Raw genomic sequence first — 25,170 nt, forward strand, 5'->3', positions numbered from 1 at the left:
TAGTAGTACTAGGTTCTTGATTCGGAGTCTCATGGAGTTCTTTGCAACACTGAGACTATCTCTGTCCCCACAAATCAATGAAATGATTCTCAAAGATATTCTGCTACACTCATAGACTGGTGCCTTGTCCAGTCATTGTCAGGGAGGCTTCTTTCAGCAGCAGATGAGACTAGGTTGAGAGACCCACAGCCAGCCATTATGAGGAGAGAGTCTGTATTGGAAGTCTCCAGCAGATTGCTCTCCTCAGAGCTTGAGGAACCCCATGGAAGAGGGAGAGAAAGACTTAGAGTCAGAGGAGATGAAAGACACCAGGAGAACATGGTTCACTTAATCAACTAGCAAGGCTCATATGGGCTCAAAGAGACTGAAGTCACAAGCACAGGGCCTGCACTGGTCTGCACCAGGTCCTTTGCATGTAAGTTATGGCTGTTAGCTTGGTGGTTTTGTGACTCCTAACATGGGTGTGGCTATATCTTTGATTCTTTTGCTTGCCCGTGAGACTCTTTCCTTGTATTGGGTTGCCTTATCCAGCCTCAGTATGAAGGCTTTTGCCTTGTCTTTTTGTGTCTTATTTTTTCCTGATTGATTGTCATCTCCTGGAGGGAGGCCTGTTCTTCTCTGAATAGAAATGAAAGGAAAGGGGGGTAGATCTAGAGAAGAGGAAATGGGGAGGAATGGATGGAGGGAAACTGTGGTTGGGATGTTTTCTACGAGAGATGAATCTACTTTCAATAAAAAGTAAATACATAACACTCTGAGAAAGTATTCTTGTCTCTGCCTCTTTCCCTCTCTCTAGAGAAACAGGTAACAGTTGGTAAAGGGAAGTCTAGATAGCACAGGGAAGTTTTCCAAGGTGAGGTTGAAGGTGGAGCAACATGAGAAGCAGCAGAGACGGAAGCGCCCACCCACCTAACTCTCAGAGCTATAACCACATACCATGGTTTCATTCGTTAAAAGCAAAGCAGGCTGCAAGGCCTGCTGCGTTGTTTGTGGCACAAACAGAAGTTGAGGTGATTAGATCATTCATTGGCTGTCTATTTATTTACTTGTTGTTCCTATGTTGTTCCTAGGTGTCAGGCAGGGTGCTTTGTGCTGTCCATAACGTGGTGCGGGGCTGTAGGTGAAGTCTGACTTAAAGAAGCTCCACAGAGAGAAAGATAGAAAATAAGAATCCAAGCTATGGTCAGGAAACCCAGGTAGAGCTTCTTCCCAGGTAGAAACCCTTTGGGGCTAAAATGATTTATCACAAAGAAGGAAGGATTTATGGTTGACCTCAAAGGTTGGAAAATTCTTTTTGGAGATGGAGAGGATCTATAAGGAAGGGCAAAGAAATCCCTTGGCAAAATATAATTCTGATTGCATAGTTTTTACTACTTACCAAATTTTCAGTCAGCACTGTATCTTTGAGGCCTTATCTTCCAGCAGTCCATTTCTACTGATCAACAGTAGAAATACGTTTTAGTGTCCTCTGTGAATCTGTGGGTCTCAGCACATAGTATAACACATGTTTAGAAGTCATCTTGGAGAAGGTGTGTATGTCACTGATGTTGCTGGAAACTCCCCACAATAGGATCTCTTCCTTAACTTTCAACAGTGTCTAACTAAGGAGATACATTCAGACCTGGCTCATTTAAAGATTGTCACACCATTCTGGATGCACTTTTCTTCACTCAGTACCCTGGGACTAGCATGAGAAAATGTCCATTTTGCAGGTGTATCATAGGTGTGGTGTTTGTGCTTCCCATGTGCTAACTGCTGCTCAAAGAACAGTAAAGATGTCTTTGAGAAATAGTACTGAGCTGTTTTGACTACATGTTTTCTGCTTCTCTTTTAGGGGAAGCTATGCACCCACACACACACTGTTTCAGAGTCTTGGCTGTAGTACACATTAACTGAGCAATTGCTGTGTGCCAGATATTATGCTGAGGACTTTCATATGTACCATTTTTATATCACTGCAGCCTAGTGAATTTTGTTTTGTTTTTTGAAACTAAACAACTAACAATGTGGTATAGAGAAATCAATTCTTTTCCCACCATCAGACATTACTCAGTATCAGAGCCAATGGGAAAATTAAAATTTGGGGAGGAAAAGAATTCAAGAATCAGAACAGTACACTTTTAATTTTATTAGCAATGGACATGTTTTCACTGCTACTGCATTGATGTATATATGGTAAGAGCCAAGATATACCTAAGCAGAGGTTTACTCTGGACTCCTGCCCTCAAGAAGATTATAACTTAGTTGGAATGAAAAAAAAGAACCCAGAAATGTGGGGAGATTTGAGGAGAGCAGAAGGATAGGTCTTTTTTCCTTATGAGACACCATAGCGCGATGGACCATCAGATGCAAACTGCTGCCCCTAATGTTGAGAATGCCTGGCAGAGATAATGTAGAAATGAAATGGTTCATTCATTTATCGATTAGTGATTGACTGCATTTTCTGTTTGACATTTATTTTCATAAATTTTTCATTTCAGTATTTTTTTGCGAAAAAAATACGGGTTATAACCAGAAGCAAGCTAATATTTCTTGGTCATAAATCAAGTCTCTGGCTAGCAGAGATTGACTGCCCTCCCCCATGGTCATGAAGATTATTTCTTTTCCATCTCACTTTATGGGGAAAGGGGGTAAAACCAACTTGAGGTGATTAGCATTTAGCAATTGAAGAGATATTGAAGCATCACCTTTTGTTTTGACTACTGAGACAAAAACCCAAATGCAGTTCCAAGATTTGTCCCAAATAAGTCACATTTTGTGGCACAATCAGAGAAGATACTTAACCCTCCAGGTCTGAGGTGGTGCAAACAGCACAGGCTGTGGACTCAAGCTGTCATCTTGGGTATTTCCACTACTTCCTGTCACCATGGCAGCCTTACTTACCCACTGAGCTCTAGTTTCCAAATCCGTGTTGGAGCTAACACTACATTGCAAGCCCCTTAAGAGGAGCCCGTGAAGAAACATGAAGTGCGTTGTCAACTATGAGAGAACATGAATGCCACAGGCTGGGAATAATTCTATTTCCTTATGCCCAACCTTTGGAAACCCTGAATTCTTTCTCATGCCTGGCTTTTCTCCCGTCTCCTTCTATACATCTGTTGGAAGTGAAGAATGAATCACAGGCTAGACAGTAACATGGACTCATGCAAGCTAGTTAGAAAGTCAGACTTTTTTTTTCCAGACTAGATTTATCCAATTTGACAGAAGGCCTTTGGTGATACTTGGCCATTGACCAAAATCACCCAGGAGATTATCTACCCCTTAGAAGCTCAAGAGGTCAGAAAGCTTCGGCTTTCAGCTACACTCTGACTGTTATGTGAGTTTCCACTGCATTGCCCCAGCTACTCTTGCATTCAATAAACATGAGGAATTGCACCATAATAGCAACCAGTGCACCCAGACACACACTTTAATTAAAAGAATACATCACACAATAAAGTGCATTTAAATGAAAAATCTTTCCATTGGAAGTAGAGCTTCTTCTCTCTCTCTTTTTCTTTCCATGGGACTTTCCTAATGTGTAAACACTTCTCACAGAAGGAAAGGGCAAGCTGTTGTAGAGCTAAGACGCTCCAGGAAGAGGCTGGATGTTTTAACCACCACAGTTCACAGGGAGTGCTAGCCAAACCTCATGGTGGTAAGTGATGAGAAGTACATCTAATGAGACCACAGAGTGAGGCTCATGATGCAGAGGATGCTTGAGGTGCTGTCAGAGGACTTTTGAGTCATGGGAGAAGGCGTGGCTGAGAGAAGAAGACGGTAAGAATGTCCATATTCCTGGATTAACATTGTACTTTGTCAGCATCCAACCCAATAACTGTTTGCAAAGCCTAACTGCAGATGTTCTTGGGAGGAGGGAAGCAGGCTACAGAACTTCCCATAATGCCCATTTAAGGTATGTTTTATACCATTATTGAAAAGTCATTTCTGCATAATAAACCATATTCATTTAAAATGGACAGCTCAGCAAATCCTGACTACCTCAGGCACTTGTAAAATCAGCACCAAGATATAGATCATTCCCACTACTTTTGCCAAATATTCCAGGTCTCCTTTCTGTCCATCCCTCTATCACCTCAGCACAGACTAAAACTATTATAATTTTTATCACCATGGAGTAGTCTGTACTTTATACTTATGGGATTAGGTGGTATGTGTTTATTTCGCATGTCTGGCTTCTTTCACTAAACACAGTGCTATCCAAGCTTCACTATGATTCTCTGCACGTCAGCGCTATAATCCTTTTTATAGCTGAGTAGGCTGGGGCGTCTTAGGAGAACACATTTCTCATCTATATGATGTGACTCCTAATGTTGGTTTGGGATTAGAGAAACATATAAATAATTGAGCTTCAGTAATTTGCTGCCATTCTTTAGGGGTACAGTGTGTACGACAGTGACAAGACAGGTGATGAGTATGTCCCAGTAAGAGATACAGGCTAACCTTCCTCCTTCCTCCCTCACTCCCTTCTTCCCTCCTTCCCTCTTTCCCTCCCTCCTTCTTTCCTCTCTCTCCTTCTCTCCCGCCCATCCTTTCTTCCCATTTCTTTTATCTGTGGTGTGTGCATGTGCAGAAGGCAAAGGTTATTGTTGTGTACCTTCCTATATTGTTTTCTATCCTATTTTATGAGACCTGGTCATTCATTAAATGTGAAGCTCATCATTTCAACTAGACTTGCTGGTCAGCAAGCCTGTCTGTCCCCTATCACTAGTGCTGTGATCATAGTCACATGTTCTCCTGTCTGCATTTTCACAAGGGTGCTGCAGCTTCAGACTCGGGTCCTCAGCCTTGTGTAGGAAGAATTTCCACTGCTCAGCCATCTCCCTAGGCCCCCTATCATTCAATTCCCATGGCTGATTATTGAAAACTGACCATGTCTCGGGAAGGCATTGTTATATGCACCTGTGCACATCATGAAATTAAGACGAAATTACTCCAACAGAGAGGCTTGCTGTGCCAGTCTAATGAAAAGAAGTGTGTGTTCCACTACAATTGGCAAATATTATTATAGTTGGTCTAATATAATGAATTGTTGACTATGATGAAAAAAATAAATCAAGAAAAATAAATAGAAACCAAGCAGCAATGGCACACACCTTTAATTCCAGCATTTGGGAAGCAGAGGCAATGGATCTACATGAGTTTGTGACCATCTTGTCTACAGAGCAAGTTCTAGGACAGCCAAAGCTACATAGAGAAAAGATGTCTCAAAATACAAACAAACAAACAAACAAACAAACAGGAAATGCCATGAGATATTTAGGGATGGTCACAACTCAAGGTAATGAGACCCAAGAGAAGCAAAAAGATTCTGAAATAAGGCCTCAGAGAGCTCACTGAGTTTCCAGAATGGAGTTAATATCTGGGACATTGTCTATTGAATGCTTACACTTCCATGTTACAAAAGCAGTAAGCCTCATAGCCTGTTTCTGAGCTCTCCAAGGCAACGGTTTTCCCAGGGCTATATATTTCGTTGGTTCATTTGAGTTCTCTATAGTATTTGAATCTGTTGACTGCTCTTAGGGAAGGATGTAGAGAAACTGGAATAGGTCACAGAAACATCCATGTTCAAAGTGCAGGTCAACCAGGCTGAAGAGGAAATATAAACGAATCCTCTGACAATGGATGGCATCTTAATTATTTTCCTATTGCTGTGATAAGACACTATGACCAAGACAACTTATAAAAGGAAGTGTTTAATTTGGAGCTTAGGATTTCAAAGGATTAGAGTTCATGGTTGCAGAGCAAGGATAAGGTGACAGCAACAGCTGAAAGCTAACGTCTTATTCAGCAGGAAGGAAACAGAAAGAATACACAAAGAATAGTGTGTGTTTTTGAAGCCTCAAAACACAGTCTCAGTGCACACTATCTCCAAAAAGCCACACCTCCTAATCCTTCCTAAATTGTTCTAGTGACTCAGGGCAACGTGTTCAAATATGGAACCAACCTTCAGGGCCCATTCTCACTTAAACCACCACAGATTTGTTGGGTGAGGACTTTCCACTTTTTTCCTGGTGTATATTCTCTTGTCCTGAAGTTTAGTATAGAATAGTTGACAACAAAGACTCTGGAAGAGAAAAGATATCTGGAAATAATCTTGGGCAAACAAATTGGATTTGTAGTTGCTGTAAGTTTCTGTAAAAGGATATGACAGATTTCTTTCCTGTAGTCGTTCTCCCAATGGGTATTTAAATTTTAACTCATGCTCCTCCCCTACATCCTCAAGCATTTAATGCCAGAAATCCTGCCTCTCTCTTCTTCTCTATGCACACATATATACACAAGTTTGATTCCCAAGGTCCACCAGCCAAACAAAATTAAATTGATCTTATCAAGCCATAAGCAAAATATCTATAAAATTTTAGATCCTATAAAATGCACTGAACTGAGGCATCATCAAGAATTGTTAACTTTTGAGCATCCAGACAGAAGAGCATATCTAATGACTGTATCATTGAGTTTTAGAGTTAACTGCCGAAGATCAAGTTATGCCATACAAGAACTGAAAGACTATGTTAACAGAGATGGTAAAACACCTACTTCATAATGTGGCCGGATAAGAGAAACTAAATCCAGTGGTGTGTACAAAGGGGAATGTATTATGGCGGAAACTGTTTTATTTCCAGAATTCACATGAGGCATTTTAATGTTCGAATCATCAGAAAATTAAATTTGCTACAGTAAAAATTGAAGGGGAAATACCACAGAAAGATCCTACAGGCTCATAAAAACTAGCAAATGAGATTCAGCACTCACTGATGGTTTACAAGACAAAAACAAGAAAAAAATGAATAAGCAAGAAAACCTTTAGCCAACTGAGAAATGGGTGCTTGGTTTTAAGTACCTTTAAGGCAAAATCAAATGAACTTTTCTTTTCCAGCAATAATGAGTCAGAAAACAGAATTAAAATATAATTTATGTGGTGCATCATATTCCAATACCTAACATGAACAGATGAAACCAACATTATTCATGTGGATACAAGTTTAAAGTTTTATTAATGGCATTTAAGAGTACCAAACTGAATGGAGAAATCCACCATAGGTATTTATTTGGATTCTCAATAGTATAAAAACATCAGTTATCCTCAGGATACCGTTTCCAATACAATTCTTTTACAACAAAAACTGGAGACTTATCAAAGTGATTTTCTTTCCTTTTCTTTTTTTTTACAGTCTTACTTATTTATTTATTTATTTATCATTTTATTTGTTTACCTTTCAAATGCTATCCCCTTTCCCAGTCTCCCCTCTATGTACCCCCCACCCTGTCCCTTCCCTTTTACTTCTAAGAGGATGTTTTCCCCACACCTACCCAACCACTCCCACCTCACCCCTCTATCATCCCTCTTCTCTGGGGCATCAAGCCTCCACAGGACCAAGTGCTTCCCCTCCCACTGATGCCTGATGAAACAGTCCTCTGCTACATATGTAACCCAAGGACCAGTCTATGTATACTCTGGTTGGTTGTTTAGTCTGTGGGAGCTCTGAGGGCTCTGGTGAATTGATACTGTTCTTCCTATGGGGTTGTAATCTCCTTAATCTCCTTCAACCCTTTGCCTAATTCTTCCACTGGGGTCCCTGGGCTCAGTCCAATGGTTGGTTGTAAGTATCTGCATCTGTGTTAGTCATATGATTTTCTAATGCATGGAAAGACAAGTTTACCCCAAGAAGACTAGAATTGGAGGCCTGGGCTGTATTATTTACATAAAAAAGATTAGTTTTATACTGTTTTTCATTCAGTTTGTTTAGTTATAAACGGATGAATGCCATAAACAGAGAAGGGGTCAATTGGCAATGGTTCAAAATAGAGAGTTTAGAACAACCTCATTAAAATGTACATAGGAACCTGATAGAATCATGTTAGCACAATCTGACTGTGGGCAGCACTTGTGCTGGGATAACTAGTTATAGAAATCGAAGAAACAAAACTGGAGGTGAGCTTTTTAAACATTTACAAAACAAAATTCTGCTACCTTTCAGAGTTGGCTTTGTAAACAGATATTAACCTTTAAGAAGTCAATTTTGGAAGCTACTTTTCATGTCTTGCAACAGCAAAGAGTTTCTCCGTTAAGAAGCAAGCATTACTAACCATGAGTGAAAATATCTATATTAATATTCATAATAATTAGGAATAGTTGCTCATTAAAAGATAACAATATGCTATGTGAAAGGATAAGCCACTCACTTGTAGACAATACTTGTGATGCTTACCCCTATGGATGGAAAAGGATGTGTGCAAGACATAAGAATTGCATAGACGGAAGATAGTGAGAAAATGAATAAATATGCATACAGTGTCAGAGGAAATTCCCACGGAAAACCTGTGGTCTATGTCCTTATGTTTTACAAAATTCCTGTTCTGAAACCTAATGCCCAATGTGGTGGTGTTAGCATTGGAGGAGGCAATTACTTCATGGAAATGGGGCTCTCATGAATGCGTTTCATATTCTTATAAGAAGCTGAGAAAGCCAAAGGTCACCCCTCCCTACATAAAAATATACAGATAGAAGGTTCCTTTTGTGAATCAAAAAGATCCATATTGCGTAGCAAATCTGTCAACACTTCAATCTTGAATGGTTTAGACTCTAGAACTAGGACAAATAAATCTGCATTTCTGTATTGTTTATATTTCCTATAAGATATGTGGCTTGTGATCTTTAATACAACAACTCAAATAGATGAAAAAAATAGAGTTGAAAAAATGCTCAACTTAACTAGAAATCAATGCAATGGAAATTAAGATGATAATAGGATTCCTTTTACTCCATGACTGGCTAGTAGAGTTGAGGACATTATAGTATGGGTATGGTTGGAGTTCTGTGGGAGCCCTCTAATGCCTGGGAAAGAGAATAAAATTGAACAACCCCTTTAGAAACAAGCTGGCAGTGTCTTTGATGCCAAGTAAGAGTCTTGAGTATAGAGCCTGGGAATACGCTTGCCAGAAACCATATACATGTATGCTCACACATAGTTATTTGTTAGAGCTAAACCTGGAGATATTCCAAATGTCCACTGATTGGAAAATGGATGAATCCTGTGGTATTGACATAACAGGATGCTGTTCAGCCATGAAAGTTAATGAACTAAAACCACACTGAAAACATAGAGCTTAGAGAAATAGTCCTTTGTGGGGAAAACCGTATTAAAATATGTTTGTACAACACAACGCCATTTTAATAAATTAGAGAAACATTTAATGAATCAGAGAAATAGCTGTATCAGACAATATTTTTGGAGATTTTTTTTTGAGATGTAGACATACATGGTTGAGATGTTTGTTAAAGCAAGGAACAAGAAGTAGCAAAAATATGATAAACCTTTTCTTTTGGGGTCCAAAAGGAATCCGAAAAGGAGAAATGGAAAAAGTAAGGACCTGCTTAACAACAAAATGGTTACCCACCGTGTGTGCCCCTCTCTTAAGAAAAGGACTCCAAAGGAACTGTGCTTTCATTCAGTGAGAAAAAGCCACAGAGAACACCTAGGCTAAATGTCCACAGCTTAAATTCACTTAGCAGCTAGTAAGTGTAGAGTTAGAAATTAAGGCTCAAAAGTCAAATCCTTAACTTTATGTGTGCGGGAGGTGGGGGGTGGGGAGGGGAGATGATTGTGAAAGAAATGAGGTAATAAAATAATAAAGGGGAACAATATTTATATCTGTCACATATTCATATGCAGAGGATTTTCTGGTAATTTGGGGATTACCTCTCTTCATTCCCTTATTGTTCTTATTGGCAGTCCTTATGCTACTTATTAATTGGCATAGTACCTCAAGGTGATCAAGGCATGAGGAACAGATCAGTAAATGTCAGTTAGCATGAGGATGGGATTAGAATTTGTTTTAGGATGTGTTAGAAGTTCTTCAGGCAGCTATTTTGAATCTAATGGATTTGAAATATTCTAGAAGACTCTCAGATATTAGAAGGTCTAGCCCATGGGATAAGAAGTTAAGGTTTAGATAACAGTTCATCCAAGTTTGGTAGTTATACTGGATAATGGGACTGATTTCTTAATTTATTTTTCTTTTAATTTCATGGATATGAGGCTGTCCACTGAAGCGTGAGAAACTTATGTGTCCACATCCTCAAAAAGAGAATGATTCTTCTCCCTTTAGCAAATATCCACTGCCAAAAGCTCCTTAGAAAGCAGTGGGACCTGGAGAGCATCTACTCTGCGTATGCCACAGTTTTGGGGTTGGTCTTGTGCAGGTGATATGATTTTATCAGTGTGGTAGCTGTGCCGTGTCAAAGACAGTATTTCAAAGCACCCCTCCCCACCTTCCTGTTCGTACATTTGTCCTTTTTCATTTTCTGTGATCTTCCCTGAGCCTTGATGGTAGTGGCGGGTATTAATTTAGATGTTCCATTTAGAGCCAAACAGTCAGTCTCTTACTTTTTCAGTTTGAACGGGCATGCATCTCTATATTGATGGCTGTTCACTGTAAAAAAATGCTCCTTTGACCAAAGCTAAGAGCAGCCCGGTGCTGCAGATTTAAGCATAAATATTTACAAGGCAATTTGACAGCTTGTCCCTTTAGCAAAGCAGCACTAGTACCTTCTACCTAGAAACTGATCTCGCCTGCCATCAGCTTTCGATCAGGATAACAGTGGTGTTTATTTCCTGTTGGTTTTTTATTGTGTACTTTGTAACTTGGTTATTTTATATACCGAATATAATGGCTTCTGTGTACATATTTTATCAACAGAAAATATTTTCAGCATTTTTCAGATTGTTGAGCTATAGTACTGAGGTGACTGTAAAGCTTAAAGGGCCCGTATGTAGACATTCACAGTTGGACGAAATGCAGTTGTTACCTCTGTAATCACAATTGCTTTTTAAACTGTCAGTGGCTGTTTGGTGTTTTCCTTTACATGAGTAATTCTTATAAAATATGAAGGGCATTGAGGGACTTGTCCTGTGGGCTGGAAGGTGGACCCTGACTGAAGACTGCAATACTTCAGTGTGCCACCCCACACTCTTATCACCCCTGGAAAAAATTTGCTTTCTCTTTATGTTCCCGGTATGCCTGGGTAAGGTAGAGTCACCCTGCTTAAAACTCATAAAATACATAGTATTTTAAGCTGTAGGAAAAAACATTGTTGAAAGTGATTTCCTAAAACAACATATGCTGTATTATTAGTCTTGATAACTGCCTGTGGGATTCATGCTTAACTGATTTGACTTTTGAAATCAGAGGAACAGGGTCCTCACTGGAGAAGCAGTATTTTTTTTATTGGATATTTTATTTATTTATAATACAGGTGTCATCCCCTTTCTCCATTTCCCCTCCCTAGAACCCCTTATCCCATACCCCTCCTTCTTTATGCTTTTATACCATTTTGATTACATGCGTGTATTAATGTCAGTTCTAGGTTGAGGGCCTAGCAATACAATAGATGCAAATAGTCAAGGAACAAGCAATACAATAAACACAAATAGTCAAAGAAAAAGCAAGTCATTAAACCCAATTACATGAACACTCCCCGTGATCACTATTTCTAAGGGCTTATCAGGATGACCAAAGTATCTGAGCCCCATCCTAGCCCAAGGTCATTTTCATCTCTGAAGCCTACTTCCTTGTTCTAGCCTCAAATTTAGATTCACATCTGAAATTATTTCTTTGTTCTAGCCTAATACTTAGGTTCCTGCCTGAGATTACTTCTTTGTTCTAGCCTAAGATTTAGATTCCTACCTGAAAATACTTCTCTGTTCTAGCCTAAGGGGAGAATTGGAGAGCCTTTGGGGCTGCTTGGCAGAAATCTGACATTGGCCAAGGACAAGGAAGTAGGCTTCAGGCAGGAGAAGCAGTCTTCTTAACCATTACTTTAATGCAGTATAAGAAATACCACTGTGTGTCAACTAAAGATTAGCTTACCCTTGTCCTCCCATGGTAGTAATATTTTCTGCTTTGTGGAATTGTCAGGGATATATTTTGTTCTAGTTAAGGTGTTTCCCCCATTCCTTGGATGGAGCCATTTGCTTCTACCAGTTTCCATGTGCAGTGGCTACACAGCAACCATACATGAGTCTGTATGGGGTACAACACATTCCTGTAACCATGTTTGAAACTTCCTGCTTGTAAGAGGTTGGTTCTGATGAACTGGTTCAAATAAGTTCAAGAGAAGAACGGGAAGTTGTTTTCTCACTTTCAGCTGGTGTCATGGAACACAAATTATCTGAGCTTCATTTTTTTTAATGGATGGTGATCAGCTCAGAGACCCACAACTATTCAAGGTGTAAGGAATAAGAGTCTATAGAATGTTCAGCCTTAAATGGGGCATCGATTGCAAACCTTCTCCTGCAAGGGTCAATTATCATTGTGGTAGTGGTATCCAGAGGTGGTGTGTGACTACAAGGAAACTCTTTTCTGGACATGGTACAGTATGTGCACACATGAACTACAGCTGTCAAGACAGTCTGTATCAAACCTGCACAGACTTAGGCCAAACCAAGTTCCTGCACAGTGACAGGGGATCAGCACATGTTCCATCCCTCACTAAGGATTCTGGGAAAGAGATTCTGGCGGTTTGTAGATTCTGGGAAAAAGGAGAGTTAGTACTTTTTAAGGGTATAGCCCCTAGGTTAATCAGGCTCCAGTAGAAGGCCATACATCCAAGTATGAACAGTACAAATTGTATTTGATTGTCTGTTTTTTAAAAAGACACAAAGTTGGGTGGTTATGGAAAGGGAGGTTCATCTAGGAGTAGTTATGGAGTGGTGACAATGATCAAATGCATTGTATGAAATTCTCAAAGAACTAATTAAAATGAGAGCAAAAATTGACTTCCTTCCAGAGTCAGGCACATAAAGGAGGTATAGTTAACAGCAGTGCCTGGGCAGGTCAGTCAGTGTGTAAGCTTTTCTATCAGCATAAATATATGTTTAAAGCATAGACTTTTAGATTATACAGTGCAATCTAGGAGAATGGGAGAGACTGTTATGACTCCATGGTTAGAATTATTATCACCATTATTATTACTAGGAAAAAAGTATAGGCATAATAAATGTGAAATACTCTAGTTCATAGAATGATACTCAATAACTGTTACATTTTAAAGTGCCACCATTTATCCTGGGTCTCATTTGCTTTGTGGAGTTGGATACTTTTCTCCTAGGAGTCCTTCTTCATCTTGTTGAACTTTGTCACTCTCTCATTCGTTCGTTTGTTTAGTCTAGGCATGCACCTGATACCTGCTTGAAATGATGTAGTCTCTGATAACAGGTACCTTTTCTGAATTCATTTTCATATTCCCAACACTGCCTTCCCACTTCGTCACATTCATTAGCAGAAGGAAAATAAGTATAGTGGACCAGCTTCCAAGATGGGTTCTCCTCCGTGATCTACTGACTGACTGAGGTAGCCTGTGAAGTGCATCATTCTCTTTGACTTAGTTCATGTATTATAAATTTTTACCAGATACACTATGTAACTAATTCATTTGTTAGAGTGATAGAAAACTCAGGCCAGATTTACAGAAACTAAGGATAAATTTATAGATTTGTAGTCTAAAGTAGCTATCAGAACCAAGAAAAAATGTGATTTAATAGAACATATTGGGATTAAGATCTGAGACTATGTCACTTGGGCCATCTTTAAGACTTACAGTCTCCTCCTCCTCCTCTTCTTCCTCCTCTTCCTCCTCCTCCTCCTCTTCCTCACCATCCTTCTCCTTCTTCTCCTTCTCCTTCTCCTTCTCCTTCTCCTTCTCCTTCTCCTTCTCCTTCTCCTTCTCCTTCTCCTTCTCCTTCTCCTTCTCCTTCTCCTCTTTCTTCTGCCCCTCCTCTCATTCTTTGTTGGTGTTTTCCCTTTAATCATAGGCAAGATGGATGTCCTCAAGTCCCAGCCTTTTTCTAGCTCTCTTGGTCATTCCAGTGGAAGAAAGGCCCCTTCCTTTTACAGTATGTATTGGACTTGACTCTGATTATTTCTTATGCCATGTGTCCACTTTCAGCTAGCCAGTAAGATCTCTGAACTTAAGGTAGACCGGTCTCAGGGAGAGAAGAATTGAACTCAAATGGTGAAATCAGATGTTGTGTCCCCAGAGCAATAGGGGTTTCACAAAACAGAAAAGAAATGGGCATAGGTGGGGAAATAATGAATATTTTATGCTTTTGTGTATACAAACATGAGTTCAGCACTTTCTCCCACTACATTTTATGACATGTAAGGTTCTATACACATGTATAGACATACACAGTGTTTCTTTTAACTGTGGAAACAATAAGGAAAACAATGAATCAATATTGACTCAACAAGATAGAACTTAATTGATTTCCTCAGAAGATTCTGGACGATGAGATAGCTGCCTCTTCATATTCTCCTAAAATACATAATTACAAACATTGAAATCACCCTCTACTTTGTTGGGAGCTTAGAGGAAATTTCAAAACAGTACTTCAGGCTGTTTGCCAAACTCTAAACTGTTTTGTGATTGTTTGCTTTATTGTCTTGTTTTGTACTTCTCTTCCTTGGGTATATCTGTCATCTGTTCATTCTTCCTGTTTCCATCCTGCATTTTTGCTCTTTCTCATTGCCTGTGTTGAGGACATTCTATCCTGCCACCATGTTACTGTTTTACTTTTCTTCTATCTCATTGCTAGTCTTTTGGTTTTAACTTTACTTGTCGCTTGTAACTTCTCAATTTCTCAAATGATCCTCCCTGCCTCCTCTCCTTAATCTTCCTGTAGTGCTGATGGTCAGAATCTTCTTCAGAAGTCATTTCTAGTTTCTCACATCTCACACATGATAAAATAGGAAGGAGACTAGGACCTTTGCTTCACATTATAAGAGGTATTCTGCCTTGTGATGAGGCACACCATTCCAATTCAGAACAAGATGTCGTTCTTTGGCTAGGACAATAAGTTAGTATGTGGTGTTCTCAGACAGATGCTGCCTCATGCTTCTCTCCATGGTCTAGACATGTTGGAGTTGTCCTCTTTGGTCAGTATTTACTGCTCTTCCTCTTTCCATCTCTTTTCTTGTTGTTCCAACTTCACACTCATGTCCTTCTGTGACTAGTTGCCACTCTTCCATGAAGCTTCCTTCAGTCGCCTAAAAACTTGGATCTAAATTCAGTTTTATAATTTTGTAATGATACCTGGGTCTGGATAATTTATTTATATAAAATCATATTGCATTCATTTTTCTGCTTGTGCTTCCATGATGTAGTGTGTATGTAGGTTGGTGAGAAGGTAATTTGTGAGATTTGATTCTCTTCTTCCACCATTGGTTTCTAGGTTTGAACTAAGGTAGGAGGTTTTGTAGCATGGGTCTTTACCTCAGAGCCAGTTTGTTGATCCTGAGGCTAGATAATTTACTATGAACAGGAATTCATTGAGTTATAATTCTAGTGGCTTTGAAGTGCAAGAAGAAACTAGAATTTTTACAATGAACTTCTTGGTGTTTCATCCTATGATGGAAGGGAAAGAGATAGAGAGAAGGAAGGCATGGTGAGGAGGCAGGTGACAGGAGAGAAAAGGAGCAGAGATGGGGTGAATTAACTCACCAGTTGATCAGCTCTTTTTTTCTAGGCTGCTTTAGAATTCAAGCACTTTCTCTTCTTTCCCTACTTGAACTGTGACACATTCTAATTTCAATAATGACTGACTCTGATAACTCATAATTATGATAATGTTCTCTAAGATAGGTACTTTTCTGGGCTCACTTGACCCATCTATAAACACTCATTGGATGAAATTAAATCCATCTTTGTGGCTTTACCCCTGTATTATGAAAGCTCATAGACTTGTCTGGGTTTTCACATTGTCCGCATTCTGTTTCAGAGACTGCATTTAAGAAAGAGGAATGTCAGAGGGATGTCTTGTAAGCTACTAGTTAATCTCATGGTTCCAAACTTCTGGCACCAGAATCCAAGCAAAGGAGCGCTTCTTCTCAGAAAATACCTAGAATTAACTTAAAATTTGACTGTTCAATGAAAGCAATCTGAAAAGGCAGCCTACTATATGATTCTAACTCTGGAACATCTTGGGAATGCATGATTTTAGATTTGGTAAAAAGATCAATGGTCACTAGTGGTTTGTGGGGAGAAAAAAAGACATATATGGAACACAGAGTTTTACAATAATAACATTGTTTCGTATCATAATAAGCACTAGGCACTTGTGGCTACACATTTGTTGCAGCCTAAATACTATGTAAGAAATGAATAAAGCTTATGCAAAGCATTGGATTTAGCTACTCATACCTCTCAGCAGTGATTTACCATTGATAACAGATGTACAACGTTTATGCAAGATTTAATAATATTAGGAGAGATAAGAGGGTATGTTGAACTCTCTGTTTTATCAGTGCAAGTAGTAAACTTTATGTTGAAGTCTCTCTGATGGAAATCGATTAGCCTTTGTAAAGATTTTGGTAATTTATCCTTAATATTAATAATTGAAATAATTACAAGCACATCCTATTTCTATCGTCAGTGATGAGTTCTTGTGAATGTTAGCAACATGTCATTCTGAGGTATGCTGAGCGTTCAGAAAAGGATACAATATGGGTGTGCTTAAGTTAACTGGAAGCAGAGTAAGTCTGAAATGTCAACACCTTTCTCTGGACACCTGGTTCAAATATGGAACTTGTGATGGAACTTTTGGATCTGTGCCTCCAAGGATCCACGAGGGTCATTAGAACTAGGGCAAATGGGACTTTAGGAAAGGAAGGAGCTGAAAAATAAAATCACTATGTGCTCTGTAAGGCTTGAAAGCAGCCTTTTTTTGTTGTCATTGTTGCTTTGCTGTGTGTGTATGTATGTGTGTATGTGTATGTGTGTTTATATGTGTAGGTACAGTCACCATGCATGTGTGTACTTGTATAGAGTTTATAGGTCAACTTTAGTGTCCTTCCTCAGGCATTGTCCACCTTTGGGAGATACAGTCTCACTTTCTCTGGTATCTAGGAGTCACTGGTTGTGCTTGGATTGCTGGTTAGTGAACCCTAGAAATCCTTCTATCACTACCCCTTCAGCCATAGGATAACATTCATGTACTACCTTCCTTACATTTTTATATGGGACTGAGTATCACACTCAGGTCACAGTGCTTGATAAACAAGCACTTTCCCTACCTTTTTCAAGCCCTTGAAGCCTGGATTCTAACAGGTTCCTGTGGTGGTTTCAATAGGAATACCCCCCATAGACTCATGTGTTTGAATGCTTGGCCCATAGGGAGTGGCACTATTAGGAGGAATGGCCTTGTTGGAGTAGGTGTGGCCTTGTTGGAGGAAGTGTGCCACTGTGGGGGCAGGCTTTGATGTCTCATATGCTCAAGCTATGCCCACTGTGGCTTACAGTCACTTCTGGTGTGGAGTAAGATGTAGAACTCTCAACTCCCTCTTCAAAACTCTGTCTGGCTGTATCCTGCCATGTTTCCTGCTCTGACAATAATGGACTGAACCTCTGAAATGTAAGCCAGCCTCAAAGACCTCTAAGAAATGCTTTCCTTTATATAGAGTTGCTGTGGCCATGGTGTCTTCGTAGCAATAGAAACCCTAACTAAGACACCCTTCTTCTACCAACCAATGAGATGACTTCCATTCTCTATGTTCTCCTCATTTCTGTGCAGACTTCTGATAGGAGAGCTTAGCTACGTCCAGGGTACATGACTCTCCCAAACTCTTCTGTCTGGTGAAATGTTCACCGGTCTGAACTCCACACCCTGAGATTGAATTCAGAGCCAGTAGATAAGTAAGTCTATTTATTTTCATTTCAGTTACTGGTTTCATTTTTTTTTATTACTGTGCATAAACAAGGATTGGAAGCAGAAGTTCATATGCAGATTTGTTTTTAATCTCCCAATTCCTGCATGCTGGCTGCAATTCCTGAAATCGTTTGGCCTATAGTACTAACTACCTCTGAGAGAGCAGAGAGAGCAACTGTTGGTTAGAGAGGGCAGCGCTGTGGTGGGGGCCGACTTTCTGAGTTAGCATGGCAGCTCTGGTCTTCCTCTTTTTGGCACTGATGGATTGACTCATTGTTTTTGGCAATGCAGCTCTTTCTGCCCGGGGCTGTGGGCAGAAAGCTGTTCGAGTCAGGCGTTCTGTACCGTGCCATCTTGGCAATTCTGTGTTTTCAGCAGTTTAGTCAATGCAAGGAGTAAGAGAAATTGTAATTGAGCCTGCTTGTCTATAAATCATGCCACAGAGACTGAGCACATCCAAATGTGGGGTCCAATAGAAACGGGTGTCCCTCGCCTGGGGATGGCGGCGAGGTGTTAGAAAACAGTCAAAGGCATCTCTGTGGTTACTGAGCAGTGCAGTAAGGAGGAAATAGAAAACAAATTCGAAGTTTCCTGGCCAAATTATGAAGTCTAGAAGGGAGTCAGATGGGAGGGAGGCAAATAGCAAGAAATTATCAAACCATAGAGCCCAGCTGGTGAGGGGAGAAGGCTCACAAGCAGAGCAGTCTCCACCCCGACCCAGTCTTCCCTTTCCCAGCCTAACTATGTTTATCTTGGTGATTTTTCTCTGTCATGAAGACATTGTCCACTTAGGATACACAGTGCAATAATGTTACAAGTCAAAGGAAAACAAGTAAACAGGCAAGAACAAAACAATAACAAGAAACAAGACAGAGGCAGAACCCATCCTCTCTGTGTGTTGCACACTGCATATGTTAAATGTAGTCAAATAGAGTGTAACTCCTGGTCAGGGAACATTTAAGACTCTGTGCATGGATGACCTCACAGCTCTCCCTGAAAGTGTTTTGCACACTCTTCTGCTCTTGTGTCTATAGTAGTGAGCTGGGATTCCAAGTAGGCATTGCTGTTTTCTAAGTGGAAAACATCAGTAGGAAACGTGGCTGAGCCAAAGCTGTCAGAGGGGGCTTCAGAACTGATCTTCCAAGCCTTCCCAGCCACGAAGGACAAAGATTCAATGACTTGGGGACTGAAGATTGGGCAGGGAAATGGAGAGACTTGGGTCTTTTGGCTCACCTATGTTTTGTGATTTCTGCTTTGAAAAATTATTTTTCAAATGCTGCTGTGTTGGGGGTGTTTAAAAACCTGAGTGGCTAGAGAGCTACTGGATTTGGGTTTTCACTCCAGACACTGTCTGTGGAGATAGTAGGAAGCTATGTGCATGAGTGCCTTGTGACAGTATCTATGTAGGATTCTTACACATGGAGTTTTCAGACTAAGTGCAATGAAATGGACTCCGTGAGCATGGTACACAACTCTCTATTGCCAGACCGAGGACTCTTGCTATGTGAGCATAACACTATTACATGTTTTCTTTGTTTATTTCCCTCTTGGATTTTTAGAAGAAATTCTTTCTGAAAATATTCGTCTCTAACAGCCGCACTGAGGAGACTGGGGGAAAGGAATGTGCCTCATTTTTCAGTCTTGTCCCTGTCAGTACTAGTACCAGAGAGAAAGGTAGCAACAAACTCATAGGGAAAAAGTGTCTTCCCTTTGACAGTGATATTCCTCAAGACAGCTATTTGTTTTTCTTGCTCAAACCTTGGAGGTATGTGTGCTTTGTCTGAAGAGTGATTCCCTTGTGCAATGGCTTTTAGCTTTGCTGGCCTCACTTGAACAGAATAGCTTCTTGGTTTTATTGTAACAAAATCAACAGGGGTATTCAGAGAGGAGCTCTGCAGGTAGAAGGAGAATCTGAGTCCTTGATCTCCCATTACTGGCTGTTCTTTGGGCAAGGGGCCATTTATGTGGCGCTTAGTGTGTTGGTGAGTGTTGACTACTCAGTTAGGATTCTTCTTTTATGCCTGTTCTCCAAGGTGGTTCTGGGAGCCCCTGAACTACTTAAGTTGAAAGCATTTGTGTTTCCAAATAGAGCACAACTATCCTCCCCAGGTCTCGAAATCAGAGGCTTGTCAAAGATGTGAAAAGTTTTTGAATTTCACTCCAGAATTATTTATCTGAAAGCCTTCAGCATTATTTTTTTTTTTTTGATATTTTTGGGCTTCAGAATTTGTATCAACATTTCTTCCTTTAATAGCTACCCGTGTCTTTGCCCCTACTCCCAAACAAAAGAGTTGAGACTCACCTTGGAAGGCTGTTTTGTGTTTCTTCCTCAGGACCCAGCAAAGCGCACATGGTAGGTTATTTATAAATACTGGTTGAAACCTGACATTTCTTTGTAATTCCTTCCTAAGTAGCACATACAGGCATTCAGAAGAATACATTACTGTACGCAATTTTGTTTTGTTTTTATTTATTTTTTATATCTTTGTATGTGCAAAATGTGCCAGAAAACCTGGAGCGTCACTCCTTGTCTTTTCATTGTATGAAACAGTTTCATTTTTGTTGGCTGCTGCACACACCAGGGTGGTTAGCACCTTAGCTTCTGCGTATTCTTCTGTCTCTGCCTTGCATCTCATAAGAACATTGGGATTACAGACTCATACCTCTGGATCTGTCTATCCTTAGTTTCTAGGGATCTCAACTCAGGTCTTCATGCTTGTGCAGCAAGTGCTTTATCCTCTGAGCTGGCTGCTTAGCCCAGTACCTCAGTACTTAATGCCTACACAGACTCGTTCCAGCTCAGAATTGAATTAGAGCAACCATGCTTCTTTCTGCAGGCTTCAAACTTCATCCTTGGGTTGTCAGTTTCTATCAACTTTATCTTCAATACAACAGTCATCCCTGCTTCAATTTATAAGACATCGCCCAAGTCAGTTCTCTGTTTGCTCCAGACTACTGTGTTAAGGAGATCCAAGCCTCCTAAGGTCCTGAGACTCCTTTGCTTCCCTCACACTTCACAGCTCTTCTGTTATTGGGTCTTATTGGTGTTTCCTACAGTGCTTATACTCCATCCCTGAGTTTGTCTCAGGTATTGCAGCACACGTAGCATCCCCCCTTCCAGAATGCATACAAGCATTACTGTTTCTGCCCCCTGTGAGCCCCACAGTTCCCCCACTTTCTGCTCCAAGAGAGCCGTCAGTGATCTTTTTATTTTTATCCAGATCATGTAGTCTTCTCCCTAAATAGATCTCAGGAGATTTAGCCCTGAAGGATTCTGAGGAAAATCACTCTTGATTTTTCTCTTGATTTAATTCCCTGTATGTCTCCTGCTAATGAGACAGGCTAGGCTAACTCCATGACAGGCTTTAAATTGGCAGTTCAGGAGACTAGGCCTAAATCTCTGCTTTCCAGAACTAGGCAAGTCCAGGCATGTCTAGGCCTCAGAAGCTGCCATACCACCTGGCCTGAGGCAAGGACGATGGGTCAGCATAAGTTTTCAAATTTCCCTGGCAACAGTTTCTAGCCTCCCCTCCCCCCATACCCCAGCAATGATTCTGGAAGGTCCCTAGAGGTAGAGCCAATAATTAAGATATAGGTCACCTCCACAGAATTCTCTTAATGTGCTTGAAATCCGGCTTGCGAGCTCACGGAGGCGTCTCCATCTTGGAATGGGAGGTCTCCGCATGCTGGACTTCTGCAGAATAAAATGTTCTTTGCCTTTGTGTACTATTTGCATCTGGGGTATCATTCTTCAGCGAATCATGGACTCTTCCATTTGAATTATGCTAGTCTGCAGTGTTCCTCATATGTACCACAGACATGCTCACTCAGATCTGTCCCCCTGTCATGCTTGCCTTCTCCCGGATGGCTTTTCATATTCAGATGCTCATATAACACCCATTCATTTCACACCCAGTTTCTGTTTAGATATGACCTCTGGAGAGAGGTCTGCCCTGGACACAGAGTTCTCCTCAACAAGAGTTCCCCTGAAGGTCTATGACCTTCTCCTGCTTTGGTAGTCATGGCTCTTCTTGCATGGCATTCCATAGCTGATCCTCATGACTCATGGATCATGTATTTGTCAATTTGCTGACTTGCTGCAACATCCTTGTAAATCCCCTGAAGTCACAGGCATCCTCGGACAGTGAAGAAAGTATGGGGTGCCTGATGTACAGTCTTTCTGTGTGGTTCAACAAGGGCACAGTCTGTTCCTTGTCCCAGCCCTCCCTCGTGCTGCAGGCAGTATTCTCCCTGCAGTCTATTTGTGCTACATTTTCACATGTTTCTGCTATCGGACATGTTCTCCTTCTTAAAGAGATCCTCAGGCACAGTGCAGAGGGGCTTCATGATGCTCCTAAGCACGTAAGGCTCTGATGTGCTTTGTGGAGGGACTGGGTGTGCTGCAGAAGCTTTCCTGGAGCCTACAGCGCCCTTTGTCACAAGTTCAGTGCTTGCGAATCAACAAAGAATACTAAGTAAGGAGTTTTTAAGCAGAAATGGGTCTGAAACAAGGTCCTGCACTGGTTGTTTGATGAAATGTTGTTTTTAGAGACTCACGGAGTCTTACTCCTGCGTTTCCTTTAGAAGCAATGCATTTATTTTTAATTTTTATTTTTTCCTTTTATTGAATATTTTCTTTATTAACATTTCAAATGTTATCCCCTTTCCAGGTCTCCCCTCCAGAACCCTGTATCCCATTCCCCATACCCCTGCCTCTCTACCACCCACCTACCCACTCCTGCCTTCCCACTCTGGCATTCCCCTACACTGGGGCATTGAACCCCCTCAGGCCCAAGGGCCACTCCTCCCACTGATGTCCAACAAGGCCATCCTCTGCCACATATGCAGCTTGAGCCATGAATCCCTCCATGTGTACTCTTTGGTTGGTGGTCCAGTCCCTGGGAGCTCTGGTGGGGGGGGTCTGGCCAGTTGACACTGTTGCTCCCCTCATGGGGCTGCAAACCCCCTCAGCTCCTTTAGTCCCTTCTCCAACTCCTCCATCGGGGACCCCACACTCCCCACACTCAGTCCAGTGGTTGCAATGCATTTTTGTATCACATCAGCACTCACACCATCTTTGCAGAGTCTGAGTACAGGAGCTAGCAGAAATCATCTGTGTCCAGATGCATGGCTATGGCTATAACAACATACAGCTGCTTGTTGCCCATTTTTCCACTACCATGCAAATTTTATTTAAACTACGGATCAGGTCTGTGTTCCAGAAGGTTCAAATTCTTAGGGAAAAGCTACAAAATAATAGCTTCCCCTTTCAGGGATTTTTATTTCACTGGATGTTATGCTAATGAGCCCAGCTGGCCAGGACCCTTTGAAGGAGGGATTCCAGGTCTCATTTCCCTCCATGTGGCTCAGCAAAGCTCACTAGAGTGCTTGGACTCATAAACTCTAAGTGTCTATCCCGTGTAGATATCATCTTTGAGCACATAGGCCATGAACACAGAAAACTAGGTTTGTATCTGACTCCATGCTCTCTTTGGATATTAAAATGAGTGGCTTGATCTTCTCCCAAGATTTATTGTTTGTTCCATAAAATGAAAATAATTGAAAGACTGCTGACCAAGGCTGGGAGGGTTCAGTAAAGATGCTGCAATTCACTAGACTTGCCTGGTACCATGGCAACATTCCCTATACAGATGTTCTTCAAAGTACTATGTACTTTAGGACCTCAGTCTGGCAAGTGAGGTCAAAGGAATGTGAAACCAAGCCAGGAAGCACTCAGGAACCCTTAAACATTATTTAAGATCATCACTGAAGAACAGTAGCTGACAAAAGACTAGACTGCAACTAGTTTACATTTGAATGGCCAAGTGATCTCCTTCGCAGCTCATCTCTAGATGGAAATATCTGGAAGCACTTTAATCAATGTTTTCTTCACAAAACTTCTTCATGGGTCAGTTTGATCACCTCTGCTTTATATTAATGATGCTAAACATTTCTTCTGTATTTCTATCACCCGGGGGCTGGAAGAACACGTGTTTTCTGGGTAGTCTACTTTCAAAATTCTTGGTTTTATTTTTTAATAATAATTAATGTATTTTATGGGACCAAGGCATCATTACTACTGGAAATTTCAGGAGACTCTGAGTTGAGAGCCATGAATGAATCCTTAAATTCTCAAACAGAAGAACCTCATAGCAGATGCTGTCTTCCTGCCCTCACCTCATTTTAGCATCCAGGGATCAAGCACCATTTGGAGAAACCAAGCAGATCTTGCTGGGCCTCTGCGCTTATGCACAAAGCCAATCACCATTGCTTTTAGAGGGAAGCCTAATTATCTGTGTAATAAATGAGTTGTACTTTCAAGGCATATAGCCCAGCTGTTTCTCTTGATTTTAGCCAAGGCTGTAATTTTGCTGTCTCTGCATTCTGACGGTGGTAGTTAAACGGAGTGGTTTCAAGTGGAACAGACAGTCTGACTCTTTGATCAAAGCCCTCTGATAGATGTCGAACAGGTTTCTCGGAGCTAGAAGTCTTTAGTTTATAGTCAAGTCTTTGACTCAATGGTTCTCAACCATGTGAGTCATGACCCTTTGGGAGGATCATGTGACCCTTTCACAGGGGTCATCTAAGACCACCAAAAGGCCTAGATATTTGCACTATAATTTATAACAGAAGCAAACTTAGTTATTAACTAGCTATGAGATAATTTTAAGGTTGGGAGTTACCACAACATGAGGAGCTAACTTTACTAAAGGACTGCAGCATTAGGAAGGTTGAGAGCCACTACTTTAGTGGGTCATAAAATAAATGTGTGACCTTCTTATCTCTAAGAACTTCAAATGTTCAGCTGGTCCTATCCACCGGGGATGACATGAACTTGTTCAGAAATCTCTAAACTTCCTCAAGAATTTCTAGAACAAGTTCTCCTTATATAACCCCTCAACATTTGAGAGTTTGTTAAGTTGCAGACATCTTGGCTCTAGTTCTGATCCACTAAGTTGCAATTTCTAGACTGTGACTGAGTTGCATATGGTTATAAGGTACCTTCTAAAGTCCAGGACCTGTAATTCTGAAGCTAGCCTTTTACCTTACTCATGTAAGAAAACTTAAGATTTCAGACTTCTTCCAGGGCTTTGATGATAGCTCAGTTAGTAAAACCCCTGCCTTGCACTTGTGTAAAACTGGATGTGGTCTCTAGAACAGATGTGGAGAAGATAAACACCATGACATGTGCTTATAAACTGAGACCTGGTGAGGTAGAAACTCATGGACCCCAGCCAGTGAGAGACTGCACCTCAACAAAGAAAATCAAGGTGGACAGCACCCAAGAAATAACATGCAAGGTTGACCTTTGGCCTTTACAATTATGTACACACATGTGCATGTACTTTCACATACAGATGTGCCCCCACATGCTCACAGGAACAGACATACAGGTATAGAGTCTTACATAGATATCTCTCTCTCTCTCTCTCTCTCTCTCTCTCTCTCTCTCTCTCTCTCT

The 25,170-nt window shown here is 40.8% G+C and overlaps 1 protein-coding gene across 1 annotated transcript in view; it reads left to right on the forward strand.

Annotated features, from left to right (window-relative positions):
* Positions 1–25,170, forward strand: part of Sorcs3 (sortilin related VPS10 domain containing receptor 3) — a 590,390-nt gene that overhangs the window by 350,119 nt on the left and 215,101 nt on the right. The window lies entirely within an intron of this gene.

The sequence above is a fragment of the Grammomys surdaster genome, unplaced genomic scaffold (assembly GCF_004785775.1).
Source record: "Grammomys surdaster isolate TR1022 unplaced genomic scaffold, NIH_TR_1.0 66, whole genome shotgun sequence".
NCBI classification, from domain to species: domain Eukaryota; kingdom Metazoa; phylum Chordata; class Mammalia; order Rodentia; family Muridae; genus Grammomys; species Grammomys surdaster.